We start from the raw sequence: 15,929 nt of genomic DNA, 5'->3' as shown, positions 1-15,929 counted from the left end.
CAAAAATTTGGGAGCAATTTTTTTTAATCCAACATTCTTTCCCCAAACCCTTTTTTATTTTGGGAGATTGGAATCATTTTAATATGGGGAAAAGTGTTTTAATCAAAACCCCAATTAATTTTTTTTTTTTTAAAAAAGGGTCATTTTAAAAAAAAGGGAAAAAAAAAAAAAATGAAAAAATTATCAACCCTTTACCTTTAGGAACCATTAATTTATTGATCTTGACAATGCATGTTACAACAAAAAACTGTTAAAGACTTTTTTAAAGAAAATTAAGAAAAATTAATTTGTGTTTTTAAATACATAAAACCAAGTTTCAAAAAATATCTTTATTGTTTATGTCTCAAAAAAGGGTTAAATTTTTTTCCCTAATTTAGAAACGCTTTTTTTTTGTTTTTAAAAATTTTTGTTATTTTTAATGCAATTAAATTTTTTGTGCCCTTTTAAAAATACTACTCCTGCTAGTACTTTTTTTTGTAGTGATATGTATAAAAACGAATTAAATTTGGGTCAAAAAGGGGGAAAATAAAATTTCTGCATAATTTATATTTTGACATGTTAAAAACCCAGTACAAGAGTATGAATTTGAAACCAAAAAAATTACAATGAACTCTACCTTTGACGTCAAACGAGCACATAAACCTTGATTACAGCTTGAGACAGCAAATATGAATAGTTGAATTTCAATTTTTTTTACTCCCTTTAAAGAATTTTAAAAAAGTAAGACAAAAAACCCCAAATTAACATAGATTAAACTCGATTAGTTAATGTAATTTTTGGGAATTCATGAAGCGTGAGGGGAAAAAAGGGGGATATAACAAAAAGGGTTAATATGTTTCGCATTTCACTAAAAGTTTTTTTTTTTGGAATAATTTTTTTTTCGTTTCTCTGTTTTTTTGCTTTCCAAAATTCCACCTACCACTAGTTCCCCGTTCCTTCTTTGGGTAAGGTGGGGAATCACATGTGATGATTTTGTACTGGGGGAATGCCGACTTTTTTGGTAAAACCCCCAATAACGTAAAAGATTTTTCCAATTATTAGCTGTCTATGCAGTCGTCCAACTCTACATCACCATTGTTGACCAAATCATGCCATTTGACTTTCCTAATATATTTATAATAAATAAATAGAAACCAAAATTTTCCAAGTTGAAGTAATAGTTGAATTTGTAAACACAAAATTGCCTATTCTGGCTAAGTAACATAGTTGTTAGTCCATACCCGGGTTTTAGCAGCCAATACAGACTCCCTCCCACCAATTTACATTGTAGTAGTAGTAGTACTTTTTCTTTTTTAAAATTTTAATAAAACGATTACTTCTCCTCACCACCCCTTTACCCCCAAAATTTAAATTTTTCAAAAATCTTTGCACTAATCGAAAAAAGTTCATCACATCAAATTCCACCTTTTTTCAAAAAAAGATTGTAGGTTTTTTATTCCTATAAATCTCTTAATGGTGGTGCTAAGGGATTTTAGCGAAGCACAACTCCAAACCACTTCCCAAGACGTACATGCCCCAATGCACCCACCATCATCCGCAACTCCATCCGCCGCGCTATTTCAGGAGCCGGGGGATGGCGGGCGTCCCCCATCCGCCTCCACTTCCAAAGACTGCTTGTTCAGGGGTGCGAGCCTTTCCCTCTTGCTAGACGGGCCCCCACCATCCAAAATGAGAAGACGGATTTTTCCAAAAGTAAATTCCGGCCCGAGGATACGAGGTTTTTAGGGAGCCAAGGGGGGTTGAGCGTTTGCCCAGGCGGAGTTCCCCTTCTTTCCCGAGGGGGTCACTTTAGCCGCACGGACGCCCCTGCTGCTGTAAGCATTCTAAACAACTTAAACATGCATATGCACAAACCTTAAAGAATAAATTAATTGTTGAAAAAGTATGCAGGTTGGTGGTCCATCATGGAGCGTGAAACTGGGAAGAAGAGATTCCACCACCGCTAGCCGTGATGTGGCCAACACCGATCTCCCGAGTCCATTTTCCGCCTTCAAGTTCTTATTGACGCTTTCGACAAGAAAGGTCTTAATGCAAGAGACATGGTTGCTCTATCTGGTAAGTAAAATTGTTGGGGTGCAAACTCATCCCACATACTTGGAATCAATATATATATATAAGTGTTGTTAAACCCCATTTAGTTTTAGATCTTTTAAAAATGACTAAAAACAAAGCGAATAGTATCAAACTAATGTGCATTGTAAGTGAGTAATGGATTACTATTTGATATATGCAGGAGCGCAACATTAGGTCAATCCCAATGCTTCTTGTTCCGTGGAAGAATATACAGCAACGGTACTGACATTGATGCCGGCTTTGCCAGCACCAGGAGGCGGGCTGCCCACAGACCGGCGGCGACAGCAACTTGGCGGCGCTGGATTTGGTGACGCCGAATTCATTCGACAACAACTACTTCAGGAATTTGGTGCAGAGGAAAGGACTGCTGCAGTCCGATCAAGTTCTCTTCTCCGGATCAACGGCCTCCATTGTGTCTCAGTACAGTGGCAATCCGAGGACTTTCGCCGCCGACTTTGCGACTGCGATGATCAAGATGTCGGAGATTGAGCCAACTCTCGGACAGAATGGAATAATTAGAAGGGTTTGCAGCGCCATCAACTCATAACTCATCTCTCTTACGGAGTAATTTTTTTATTGTATGCATGCAAATTCCAATGCATGCAGTCGCCATATTTCCAAAATTGTTGTTTCAATATTCAATTTATTAATTGTAGATCTACTCACAATGAATATCTTCATTTTCGCTAGCTCTAGCATATCATGTGATTTTGTAATTTGATTTATACTACTCCATAAGCAAACCCATCGTGGACAAAAATATCTGGAAAAATAAAATAAAATCGGAATATGGACAATCGAGAAAGAAAAATGATAGGTCCTGGGTACCTTTCCATTTTGAGAGAGCACACGTAAAGGAATTGTAGATGAGAAACCCTAGTTACTTGAGGTACAAGGGTTTATTGTGAATGAAGAAGAATGTGAAAAGAGTTTATTCTTTATTCTCAATATAAGAGCATCCTAATGGCTTTAGGCCAGGCTAGCCACTCTCTCCCCGCCACGTCATCAACACTAAAAATCCACCCGCTACATCATCCTTTTTAATCAAATAGGGATAGCCTTAGCGCCCACAGCTACCACTCTCTCCCACGTCATCAACACTAAAAATCCACTCCGCCACATCATCATTTTAATCAAATAGGATAGCCTAAGGCTAGCCACAGCTAGCTGCAATAAAAATAATTCAAAAACAACTATATTTACGGAATTAAACACAAAATACAGAATTAAATTTACGACACATATAAGGGAAAAATTCGTTAATTTTATTTAAATAAAAAAAAGTACGTTAACTAAAAATAAAAAAAAATTACATAATAAAAAAAATCCGAGCTTCCACACACGAGCCACCGCCCCAATACACGAAAATACTGAAGTAAATATGGCAAAAGAGATTACAATATCATATTTATTTAGTGCAATAATCTTGGTATTTTTTGGGTCGATTCCTTGTATGATTAGTTTGATCGTGACGGCGGTCTTGGGCTTGACTTGGGCTTTACTTGCTGGATTGGGAGGTGGCCCGGCTGTAGGATGGCTGAGATGCGAGGTCCCTATCAAAAAATGTATAAGAAGAATAGAATGTGATTTGCCATATAAAGAGTGCATGGGATAATGAAGAATATCCACACAAAAAAAAATGAATAAGGGACAAAGAAAATGAAAGAGAGTTTACAAAGAAGAGTAAAGATAGAAGAGTATAAGAATGATAGGTCGGCCGGTTAACTTTTCATGGGAATAAAACAGTTCTAATGTAAGCGTTGTCATATTTATTAATTATACTCCTCCAACCCCGATCAAAAGCTTACACTTTGACCGAATGAAGTTTAAGAACTGAAAGAAGTTGTTGAAAAAAATTAAATGGAATGCAGATCTATTTTTTTATATTGGTTTTATAATAAAATGTGAGTGAATTGGGTTAGTGGAATGTAGGATCTACTTATTATTTATGGTAAAAATGAAGTGTGACTCTTAATTGGGACGGACCCAAATGAAAAGTGTAACTCTTAATCGGACGGAGGGAGTACATGTTTTAAAGCGTAATCACAAATAATTTTTTGTTTAAAGTATAATTTATCGACAACCTATCGTGTTTAAATAATATTAAAAATACATATTTATAACTAAAATAGTAAATTGAGACCTATTTATAGAAATATGCATAAACTTTAAAATAATATTGAATATTTTCTGAGGGTTGTAAAGTTCAATTGGAATTTGAAATATCTTCGAATATTCCGACACTAATGCGCGGGCCACGGTCCTACAGCCGAGATTGCCAACAGGCCCATATCCTAATTCTTTAAAACTATTTTTCTTAATTATCAATAGAATTAAAATAACTTAATTTAAAAAAATATACTAGAGTAAAATACTAGAATCTTTCAAAGAAAATGTTCTGAATACGATTCTTCAAATCTACCTTTACAAAGGAAAAAACCTTGAAGTGTCAAAAATGATGCATTGCAAGATATTTTTTTGTAGCGAAAGATCTTATTTATGTGTGTGAAGTAGTTTTGTAATACTATTATAATGTGTTTGAATTAATATAACACTATATCTCATGTAATTATCTAAAAATTTGAAAAGCAATTTAAATTTTATGTGTATATATACTCTCTCAAACCCAAAATAAGTAGTAGCATTTTACTTCACGATTCATTTATTTGTAACATATAGGTAGAAGCGCATATGCTGAAATTTGAATGATATAAATTAGTAATAAAACATTGTTTTGCCACCCACCACTACCAGTGATTATGGATAATTATTATGTGAACAACACAACGTGATTGAATATGGATGATTAGGTTTTAAGTTTTGTTAGTTTATTGCATACTTATTATATAAATTTGGCTTAATAAAGTAGTGGATTGCGGAGATGGAGATCTGAGTCATAATGGTAATAAGGTTTGTTAAATTTATTTCATAATTTTGGCTTAAAACAAGAAATTGTTAGCGGTCTCCGGAGATCCGATTCATCTGACGGTCAAGCCGAGGCGATTTAAAATACGTGTGCGTCACAGAATAATACTTTACATCAATAATTTTATTAATTTATTTACTTTTATAGGCACCACTTTTTTTCTATCACACTTCCCAACACTCGACACGCCTAACAATTTCTACGTAGTCATCTTCTCTCCCAACATTTTCACTTGCACATTGCTATTGGCTGTTCATCTGTTTGATTGATTTCTGCTGCTCAATTCTCACAGATTGTTCAGTCAAGATGGGAGCGTTTACGGTTACCGCGTCCAGACTTCTCCAATCGATGGCCAGAAGCCTGGGACTTCTGGTCTCAGGAAGAAGGTTTGATTTTATTTTTATTTTTTTTTGCGTTTTTTCTGATTTGTGACGATTCTCGTCCTGTTCCGTATGGCTACCTAATTTTATAGGAAATGGATGGATCCTCAGCATGAATTGATGCTCCGATCGGATCTATGCATTTTCTATATACATGAATGTGTGTATTTGGTGACATCGTCGGCTGAACAAGTGTTCTGGTATTTATATGATGCTCTGTTTATGCGAAGAGTTATTTATTCCATAGACATTTATTCGGCGGGGCTGATGTCTAGTATGATTGCAGGAGTGAGCTTTAGATCTGATAAGCCTAGTAATAGTATTATTAATACCAAGCCAAGCTGGTGTGATTAGTCTATACTTCTAGTTGCCAAATCCATCCTGTTCTAAGAATCAGGATTTGAGAACTGTTACGGTGGAAGGCATGGTTTTACATATTGCGAAACAGATCACAGTGAAGTATCCGCCCTCCCTCTCCAGAAGCATGAATTATATCTGACAGACTCAGAACCAGAACATGCTAATTTTTCATCCATTATCATTGAACTGCAAACTTTTAGAATTCCTCGAAAACAATTTGAAGAGTAGGAAGGTGGATGCCTTGGTTTAAAAGATACTTCGGCCGTGTAGATAGGATGATTTGTACTAATGACACGTGTGCTCGGTTCTCTAGAAGCTATCCTAAGGACATGCCTGCATTCTTTGTTGATGTGGAAACTTTTAACTGCATCAGGATGATAACATTCATTAGAAATTAAACAATTTTTTTACCTTCTGCAAGTGAGGCATAAGCCTGATGCGTAGAACCTGTATCTGTAGAACCTAGATAACTGGCCTGTTATATCCTTACATGTATTTTTTTTAACTATACTGATCAAGACTCAGTAGATGTCTTGGAAACAAGATAACATGGTTTGATAAGTTGACCTTTAGATTGTCTTCTTCTCTTTGCCAACGGAAAGATAGGAAAAGCTCTAGGTATTAGCATTACAGTTTTAGGACATCTGAGTCTGATGGATTCGAATGTTTACCATATCAATTCTCCAAATATCTCAAGTTCTTCTGGAATCTGAACTGATATGTGAATATTAAATTTGAAACTACTTTTTATCATGATTTATGAGAAATCCTGATCTTCTCATATGATATCTATATAAATTTGAATTTTCCCTTTTATGAGATTGATTTGTGTACTCTACTTTAATTCTATTAATTTCTTCAAACTAAATGTGAAATCATCTTTTTAAAAGTTAATTCACATGACTATGATTTCTGTATTTTATCCAGATACTTTTCCATTTTTATGTTAAAGGGGTTTCCTCTCAGAATTCTGAGTGAAATGGAAGTGAATTCAGGGATCACATTATTTTTGCATGAAGCATAGGAAGTTTTATTTTCACCATTTTTGCATGAAGCAGAGTATGTAACAACAATGTTTCATTGTTGCTACCCATGTTCGTCATGGTGTTTCCCAGATCACATATGATTAGGAGTCACAAAAGTTAGCTTTCAGTTTCAATCAGAAAGACAGAAGGCCACCATATTTTAAAACGACTTGTTGTAGCAAGAACTATTATCTTTTTTTAAATGTCTTAACTTAGTCTTGCTAATAATTTCTGATTTATTCACAAGGGTCTGCATTGTAAGTACATTTATATGCTCTTTGTGTTTTAAAAAACTGTGCAAAATTGTGCAAAAATGTTTTCTGTTGTTGATTCTGGAATAAGTATTTGGAATGCATGGTTCAGGTGAAAGTATTCGTGCAACCCATTACTTGCAAAATTTTGTCCAGTCTACTTTTAATGCCCTGGGAGCTGATAAGATGAAAGGTACTCCATATCTTTTAGCGTTTGCGTGCTCTTGGTTTTCTTTGATATGGTGTGATTTTAAAATTGAGATGCACAATTTACTCTTTAACAAGCAAATATTAAGATGGAGTGATGGACAAATGGACACATGATTTATATCATTATATGCAAAAATTGCAAAACTACCTCTGTGTTTGCTTCAAAACAGCAACCTCAGAAAACTTAGATGTACATGTACTTACTTTTAATGCAAGCAATATTGAAATTATAGCTTTGTTTGAATACACTATACATGTAATGATACTCTCAATAGTACTGTACATTTTATGCATAATGATTGAGATTTTCTAATTAAGTGGTAGGCACTAGTCTATCATAGTTTGCTTGATAATGTCTATGTTACCCTTATAATTTATCAATTGGTAACGATCATAATAGTTACATTAGCTTTTGAGATTCTCTTCAGGTTCTAGTTTTCATACCCTAGCAGACACACCAGCTCTAGTTTTCTCTTTTACTGTCAAGTGTTTATAGTTCTTGCTGAAAATTCTTCAGGTGCAACACTTGTTGTCTCTGGTGATGGCCGCTACTATTCGAAGGATGCTATCCAGGTGAGATACATTGTCGCTATATGATACAGTCATCATTGGTAGGTCTATTAGAGTGAAACATATGTGAGTACACTTATTGGTCCTGTAAGTTCTGAAAAATAAACCGAGTAATGGAAGTGGACAAGGAAGTAGCTCATTCGGTGAAAAATATTACGTCTTCAGTTTTTGACTTCTAGAACTAACTTGTGACCCTATGCTTTTATGTATTGTTTGATCTCACATATGGTATAAGTTCTAAGTAGTTGTATCCAATGTTAGATCATCATCAAAATGGCTGCTGCAAATGGAGTAAGGCGTATATGGGTTGGTCAGAACGGGTTACTATCTACTCCTGCTGTTTCTGCTGTTGTACGGGAAAGAGTAGGCGCTGATGTGAGTATTGACCTTTTACTTCCTCTGTAAAATCTTAAACAATGAAACATTAAACCCTTAACATCTTGGACTTCCGCAGGGCTCCAAGGCAAATGGGGCATTTATACTTACAGCAAGCCACAACCCAGGGGGCCAAATGAGGTATGCGCCTGAATTACTTCTTTTTCCTTTTACCCCTGGTTGTCATTATTGGAATGCTTGTATAGTCTTGTATTTTGCTCCAGTACATCATTGAGTCAGTTTCAATGTCTAGTGGTTATGCTTGTTTTCTAGCAATGCCTTGCATCAAGGTCAGTGCGAGGAACTTGTTTTCCTTCCAGGTTTCATTGCTGTTTCTTTCAATATTTTTCTGTTAAATGACTCAAGTGTATTATTGTATATAACTATGGTAGAATGTTCTAGTCAAAGACTATCTTCAGAAGGATATTCTCTTTCTTTCTTGTCTTGGTCACTCATTAATGGACATGTTGTGCTAAAACTGGCTCCTTAATTCAATTTCCTTATCTGTCTTCTCTTTGTTTGCTAGGACTTTGGAATCAAATACAACATGGAAAATGGTGGACCTGCTCCAGAAGGAGTCACTGATAAGATCTATTCAAACACCACCACAATTAAGGAATACTTGATTGCTGAAGGCCTACCTGATGTATGATTTGTTTCATGGAAGTGCATAAACTGATATACTATATTAGTATATTGTATGCATGTGTATTATGCGCCCAAATATGCACACTTGTGGCAGAATTACCTTTCCTTTTGTCCCCTAACAATATTAAATGAAATTGCAGGTGGATATCTCCAAAATTGGATTAAGTAACTTTACTGGTCCTGACGGGCAGTTTGATGTTGATGTTTTTGATTCAGCAAGTGACTATGTCAAATTGATGAAGTACGTATCTCGATGGGATTGCATAAAGATCATTTTCCCATTAAGTATATGTTATATGATTCCCTTGAAGGGAAGGGATTGGTGCAAAATAGGGTTTGATACATCTTATTAAATACTCTCTCCGTCCCACTACAAGTGATTGATATTTCTTTTTTTGTTTGTCCCACTACAAGTGATCAATTTCTGTTTTTAGCAAAAAGCAACCCATTTACTCTCTTCTACTTTTTTCTTTCTCATACTTTATTCCCTTTTACTTTTTATTTTATTCTCTCTACTACTTTATTCTCTCTCCACTTAACTCAATATCATTTTCTTAAATACTGTCCTGTGCCCAAAGAAGTCCATCACTTGTATTGGGACGGAGGGAGTATGTACATGATATTTGGTGCCTATACATACTCCCTCCGTCCCATAACATTGAAGTACATATTTGGTGACGTAACTCAATATTATTCTCTGTCTAATCTTTGGTGCTGTACATATTCTCACTAAGCTGTGCTGCACTTTTGTCTTACTTATTGTTTTCCAGGTCTATTTTTGATTTCCAAGTATCAAGAAGCTACTGTCATCTCCAAAATTCACTTTCTGGTATCCTATGACTTCAAATTTGATGCCATTTCTGGCAAAAATTTCAAACTGATTGTTTGGATTAGGCCTATTCGATTCCATTATTTATACTTTGCATTTTCTAGCTATGATGCACTTCATGGGTTGCTGGAGCTTATGCTCGCATATTTGTGGAAGAGCTAGGTGCAAAGCGAAAGCTCTTTGCTTAATTGTGTACCCAAGGTAAATTTTTTTTAATTTGTATGTATATAGTACTATTGTTTTTCACTGATTTTTAACTGTCTTCTGCAGGATGATTTTGGTGGAGGACATCCTGATCCTAATTTGACATATGCAAAAGAACTAGTAGCTCGTATGGGATTGAGTAAGCAGGCAACAATCCAGGACCCCCAGAGTTTGGTGCAGCTGCTGATGGAGATGCCGACCGCAATATGGTTCTTGGAAAAAGGCTGGTTTCTAAAAATTATGCTGATTTTGAACATCATTTTTTTACTTAATTCTTATTCTGAATCAGTCTTATTTTGAATTTCAGGTTCTTTGTTACTCCATCTGATTCTGTTGCTATTATAGCTGCAAATGCTGTACAGGCGATACCCTACTTTTCTGGTGGTCTAAAAGGGTTGCAAGGTTCTGATCCTGTTTTCCTTTTCCTGGACTTTTCTCTTTGATGCTATTAGTTGACTCCTGGAAACCGTGCATCATTTCTTTCTCGTTAATATCTTTATTTTTCCAGTACATGTCATTCATCTCTCATTATATTTTTCTTAATTGAAAGTTTTTTTAGAAGATGAAATCTTATATGCTCCATTATTCTCCTCAGGGCATGCCCACATAAACTGCACTTGATGTCGTAGCTAAGCACTTGAATCTGAAATTCTTTGAGGTACTATAAAAAGAATATTTATAAAATGGTTTGGTTAGTTTTAGAGGTTTACTAATGTTATATCTCTGTAAAGGGTTTTTAACTGGATGGAAATTTTTGGCAACCTGAGGGAAAGATGGACAGTGTTCAGTTTGTGGTGAAGAAAGTTTTGGAACTGGTAGGATCTATGTTTAATACAGAACCATTGAAGGAAGCAATGTCCTTAACCCTTTTTTATTAATATTTATTAACAGGCCCCGGACCACATCCGCGAGAAAGAGGGAAATATGGGCTGTGTTGGCTTGGCTAGCTTTTTTGCCTATAAGAACAAAGACAATCTGGGGGGAGATAAATTTTGTCACTGTTGAAGACAAAATTGGCCAACATTGGTCTAAAAGGGGTCACTATTACACTCGATACGATTATGGGGGTGGATCATGCCGTTTTTTTCCTACTCTTTAAGTGCTTTTGCTTTGAAATGTTATTATTTTTATATGGTTTGTTCATTAATTCTTTTTCCCCATGCAATGAAGAATGTTGATGCTGGTGGTGCCAAGGAACTGATGGCTTATTTGGTAAAGCTGCAACCCAAACCTAACCGAAGTCAACAAAAAAGCCCCCTGCCTCTCTTCCATTCTCCCCTAAAAAAGTCAAAACTAAAGCTTCTCCCCAATTTTTGGCATCCCTTTTAAATTTTTTTTTCTCCCCAAATTAAATTTCCCATTTTAAGTAAAAAGTCTAAGTAGTTGGTTGACTGCTCCATGTAGCTTGAGATTGATTTTGAGTAATAATCGATTCTGTCATTTTTGTAGTTGTAGTTTTAAATTTGATTTTACTTGTATACATATTTTCCCCAAGCATTAAAAAGGGGATTGGGTTCAGATGTCTCAAATGTTGCCCAATGCTGATGAATTTAAAGTACAAGGATCCTGTTGATGGTTCCTTTTCAAAGCATCAAGGAATCAGATACCTATTTGAAGATGGATCTCGATTGGTAAGTTACCCCGTCAAATATCTGTAAACACGGTTTCAGGAACTTTACAACTATCCCATACATTTAGTATATTCTTTTATTTGGTGATCTTGAAAAATACTGACCATTTTTACACTTATGATTCACTAGGTTTTCCGACTCTCTGGAACTGGTTCAGAAGGTGCTACTATCCGTTTTCATGAAAAAGGGACGAAAAAGGGCCCAAACAAGATTGGGAGGGTTGCAAGATGGCTTGCTCCTCTTGTAAGTACTAGATTTACCATCCAAGACTAGTCTTCTACAATGCAAGCCAAGATGCATACATTAATCAAGTATTTTCCCATGCAGGTTGAGGTTGCTCTTAAGCTGTCTAAGATGCAAAATACACTGGGCGATCTCTCCCACTGTTATTACATAGATGCTGCAGACACGGTGCTGAGGAGTTTGTTTATCCATCATTTACATAATTTTTTTGGGAAAAAAAAGCAATGCCATAACTTTAGTATGTGCACATGCAGGAAATGTTCTGAACATTTGGGCTATGTACCTTGCTATGAGGGTTATGAATTTGAGTATAATTTTAGCCCCACTATTTGGGGATCTGCTTTGTGATAAGGTATTGTGATAAGGTAAACAAATTGTATTTAAAAATTAAATCAAAATCAAGGTAATAAAAAAAAGGGATTTTGATTTCTAAAATTTTTAAATCTGCTATTTTCCATAATATACAAACTTTAAAGGGGATGATTGTATTTTTTTTTCTTTAATAGTAGTACTCACCTTTGGGAAGTGAAGTAATTTCAACTAGGATTAAAATTTCACGTAATTTAGTTGGATTCGCTTTTTTTAATTTCAGCCGTGAAAAAAACGTTTTACAAAGTTTGTGCTTTTTTTTTAACCTTTTTTTAATTTGTTGAAAGTATATTTTATGAGAAATAGTAATAGATTTTGGGCAAAGTTAATGGGTTTTGGAATCAAATGACCTAAATCAAAACAGGTAAAAGTTGATATAAATTATTAATTTTGGAAAACAATTTTCATTTTTAACTTCCCAATGTAGCACAAAAAATTAAACACAAACAACACATGCAATTGTCCCTTAATTAAAACTAACCAACCTATCACAGGCCAGACGTAAACGGCACACCGGTAGCCCCGGTCCACGAGTCCCCAGGGGGAGGAAATTCCGGGCGGAGAACATTCCGGCCTGGCCGCCCTTATTATCCGATGAAACCCCGCCATTTAACCCTCCCCACAGTAGTCCCACCAACCCAATATTCATATACTCACCATAATACAAAGTAGCCAAAACCAAAAACTCCACTCCACGGCAGCCACCCGGCCGGGTCAATCAACCCATCGATCACACACTTGGAAAACACAGTCCTCGAATATTCCTTCCACGGCCTCCCTAAATAGCTCTTGTACAAACTTTGCACCGGCCTGAGGTCCGGCGCCGCTGTGATGACTGAGTTTTGGATGACGATCCCGGTGTTCTCGTTAGGGTCTTTTCTCCCTTGCGCGGTGACGGGGTTTTTTTGGTTGATGATCGGTCTCCGGACGTAGATGTTGCAGTTTTGGAGAAAACGCCACTGCGTCGCCGAAGAAAGAAGTCGACGGGGCCGTAGATTCAATCGGGTGAACTGGCGCGGGGGTGGACTGAAAAAGTCTTGGTAGCCCTTTAAGCTGCCTCGAAGAAGGCGGGGGAAAAAGGGGGCTCACCGGGGGGCCAACCCTTTGGGGTTTGGGGCCCCCCGTGTTCCCCGAAAATTTTGCCCCGCGCAAAAGAACCCTTTTTCCGGGGACAGCTGCATATATAAAATATTAATTGTTTTTTTTTTTTGGGAAAAAAAATTTTAATTTAAAAATTGGGGGATCAAAATTTGGGCAAAATTAAATTTTTTGTCTTTTTAATTTATGGGGTTTCTATTGTTTTTTTTAATTTGAAAAAATGGATCCCGTTTATGTTTGGGGAAAAAAATTCAAATGGTCAGACATATTTTCGAAACTATTTTTTAAGCATTAATTTTTGATATGTTCAATTCTAATTAAGTTGATAAAATAACGTACTAGGAATTTTTAATTAAAAAATTTTGATGAAATTTGAGATGATGATAATCTCACCAAAAGTTGCAGAGCGGAAAGTGGTGGCCATCTTTAACACTCCTATCCCACTAACAACAGTTGCATCAATTCCATCTCCGATCAACATCAAATTCTTCATCGATCTTTGATCTCAACGTTTTTTTATAAACGCCCTTTTTCACATATAAACAAATCTCCTAACCCTCCCCCTCCCAGCAAGGGCCCCAACCCCTAAAACGGTGTAATCAGGCCTTTGTGCCCCCACCACATCGGCCTTCACGGAGCCCAGAGAGCCCCCATCCGGGCGAAACCCCAATCAAAAATGGCACATTCTCTTCTGGTTAGAGGCGGATGGAGAAATGGCCTTGTTGACTAGTGAATTTGCTGGGGTTTTGGGAATTTAAAATGATTTTAAAGGTTTCCCAATTGTGAGGACTTGTTGAAATCAAGAAATCCACTATGGCATGTTTGCTCGTTGGCGTGGCTGCACTCAACCATGTTTGTGCATGACATCGATTTTTAGTCGAGGGGCGGTTGAGTTGATGGATTGTGTTTGATAGAGCTCAAGCAATCACTCCATGCTGATCGTCTAGCTCATCAATGAACTCGAAACCATCCCGGGGATGAGCTTGTGAGCATTTTTAGCTTTTAGGGTTTCCCTAAAGCTTAGCCGGCCTAAATCACGCGTTTTTGTCTGGGTTTTTTGGGGGGGGTGGTAATTTGGAGAGTGTTGCAGAGTTTGGGGGGAGGTGTGTTGTTGCAAATTGAGGTTGCATTGCCACATTTTCCCAACCAAAAAGTACAAAAATATGTGCAAAAAGTAATTGGCAATACTAGAAATTTTTTTTTTCCATGAGGGCAAAGATAGGGGGGGGAGAGATTTTTTGTTTAAGCCAAGTAATGTTACAAATATATAATTATGGGATGATGTTGCAGAATTTTCTCGTAATATTTATAGAGGCAGCTTTGAAGTTCACCATTCGATTCTATTAATTCAATTATATTTATTTTTATTTTGAACAATACGATGTTTGGTCAATCAATGGATTGAAAGTGTTCACGAGGATTGAGAATGAACGTATGAAGCACTACTATAGTAGTACTTGGGAGTTTTAATTTGTACTAGTAATTTATCAATATAGTTTTAAAGAAATGATTATGACGAAAATCACAACTTGATAATATGCTTTTTTTTCCATAATATTGCGAGTGTATGTGTAGTATGTCTTCAAAAACATGAAATGATTTTTTTTGGGGGACCGGGGATTCTATTTGGCAATGAAATTAAAAGTAAAAATATTATTAGCTGGGGAGATGGAGTACTACTACTTTTGTTATAAAATTTAAAAAAATCATACGGGACGAAACATCCATGAACCTTTTATTGGAGCTTTTATATGATATATGCGTGCTATGGAATATGCATAGTATAAAAATATTAAATTCAAAGAATAAAATTATTTGAAAAAGCTAGTTTAAACCCTTATCAAAATATATACAATTTTATCCTTAAATATAGTGATGTATCGTTTGATAACAAAAAAATAATTCACCAAGTGGGAAAGGGAAATGAAAAAAATACTTTTTTCCCCCCGATTAATATCCCTTTTTCAGGCCCCCATTAAATCTCCATTTTTAAAAAATAGTAAAATCTCATAACTATTACCATTTTATTATAAAATCAATAAAAAAAGGGTTTATCCCATCTTTTTTAAAAATTTTTTACTTTCTTAAAAAAATTTGGTCAATGGGCCCCTTTGGGGAGGAGGGGATATAAAAAAAAATCATTATATATGGAGTGGGGTTGGGCTGAATTAAAAAATGGTAGGGCGCCTGGTGTACATTCCAATGACACCGGATCATTAATTAAATCGGCAAATTTCCTTTGGGGCTGAAAACTGTCTAATTTTTCTAAAATCCTTTTCATTTCCCCTTTAAAAAATTTGGATACATGAGAAATCTATTTTTTAAAAGGCACCATATAATTTAAAAATTTAGGTGTGACGATGCATAACAACATTTATAGAAAGTTTCATTTAATTAGAGCGGCAAGCATGGTCCCCATCAAAATTATATAGTATGTGGTTTAACAAGTGCCCACGAAGTGTTATAACTCGTGAATTCAAGGTTTAAAAAGCTAGTATGAGATAAGGATGTTTATCGATTAAATCCAGTATATGTATGTGAGCTATAATCAGATTTTTTCAAGGTGTGGTTTGCTGATTTTGATACCCCCTTCACCCACTTGGCTAGTCTACGACCATTATTTGAATATCATTACACATTAACAAAAAATTTAGAATGTGCTATATATATGATATATGTGTATCTACCTGGCTCACATGCCTGCTGCCCGCGTAAATATATTCATGCTTCGTCAAAA

The 15,929-nt window shown here is 35.8% G+C and overlaps 2 pseudogenes; both read left to right on the top strand.

Annotated features, from left to right (window-relative positions):
* The first annotated feature begins 1,884 nt into the window (after nucleotides 1-1,884).
* Nucleotides 1,885-2,620, top strand: LOC125206623 (annotated as a pseudogene).
* A 2,352-nt stretch (nucleotides 2,621-4,972) lies between these two features.
* LOC125206622 lies at nucleotides 4,973-11,928 on the top strand (annotated as a pseudogene).
* Nucleotides 11,929-15,929: the final 4,001 nt, after the last annotated feature.

This window comes from Salvia hispanica, chromosome 2, assembly GCF_023119035.1.
Source record: "Salvia hispanica cultivar TCC Black 2014 chromosome 2, UniMelb_Shisp_WGS_1.0, whole genome shotgun sequence".
NCBI lineage: Eukaryota > Viridiplantae > Streptophyta > Magnoliopsida > Lamiales > Lamiaceae > Salvia > Salvia hispanica.
Note: the sequence above shows the minus strand (reverse complement) of the source record. Positions and strands in the feature narration are given on the sequence as shown.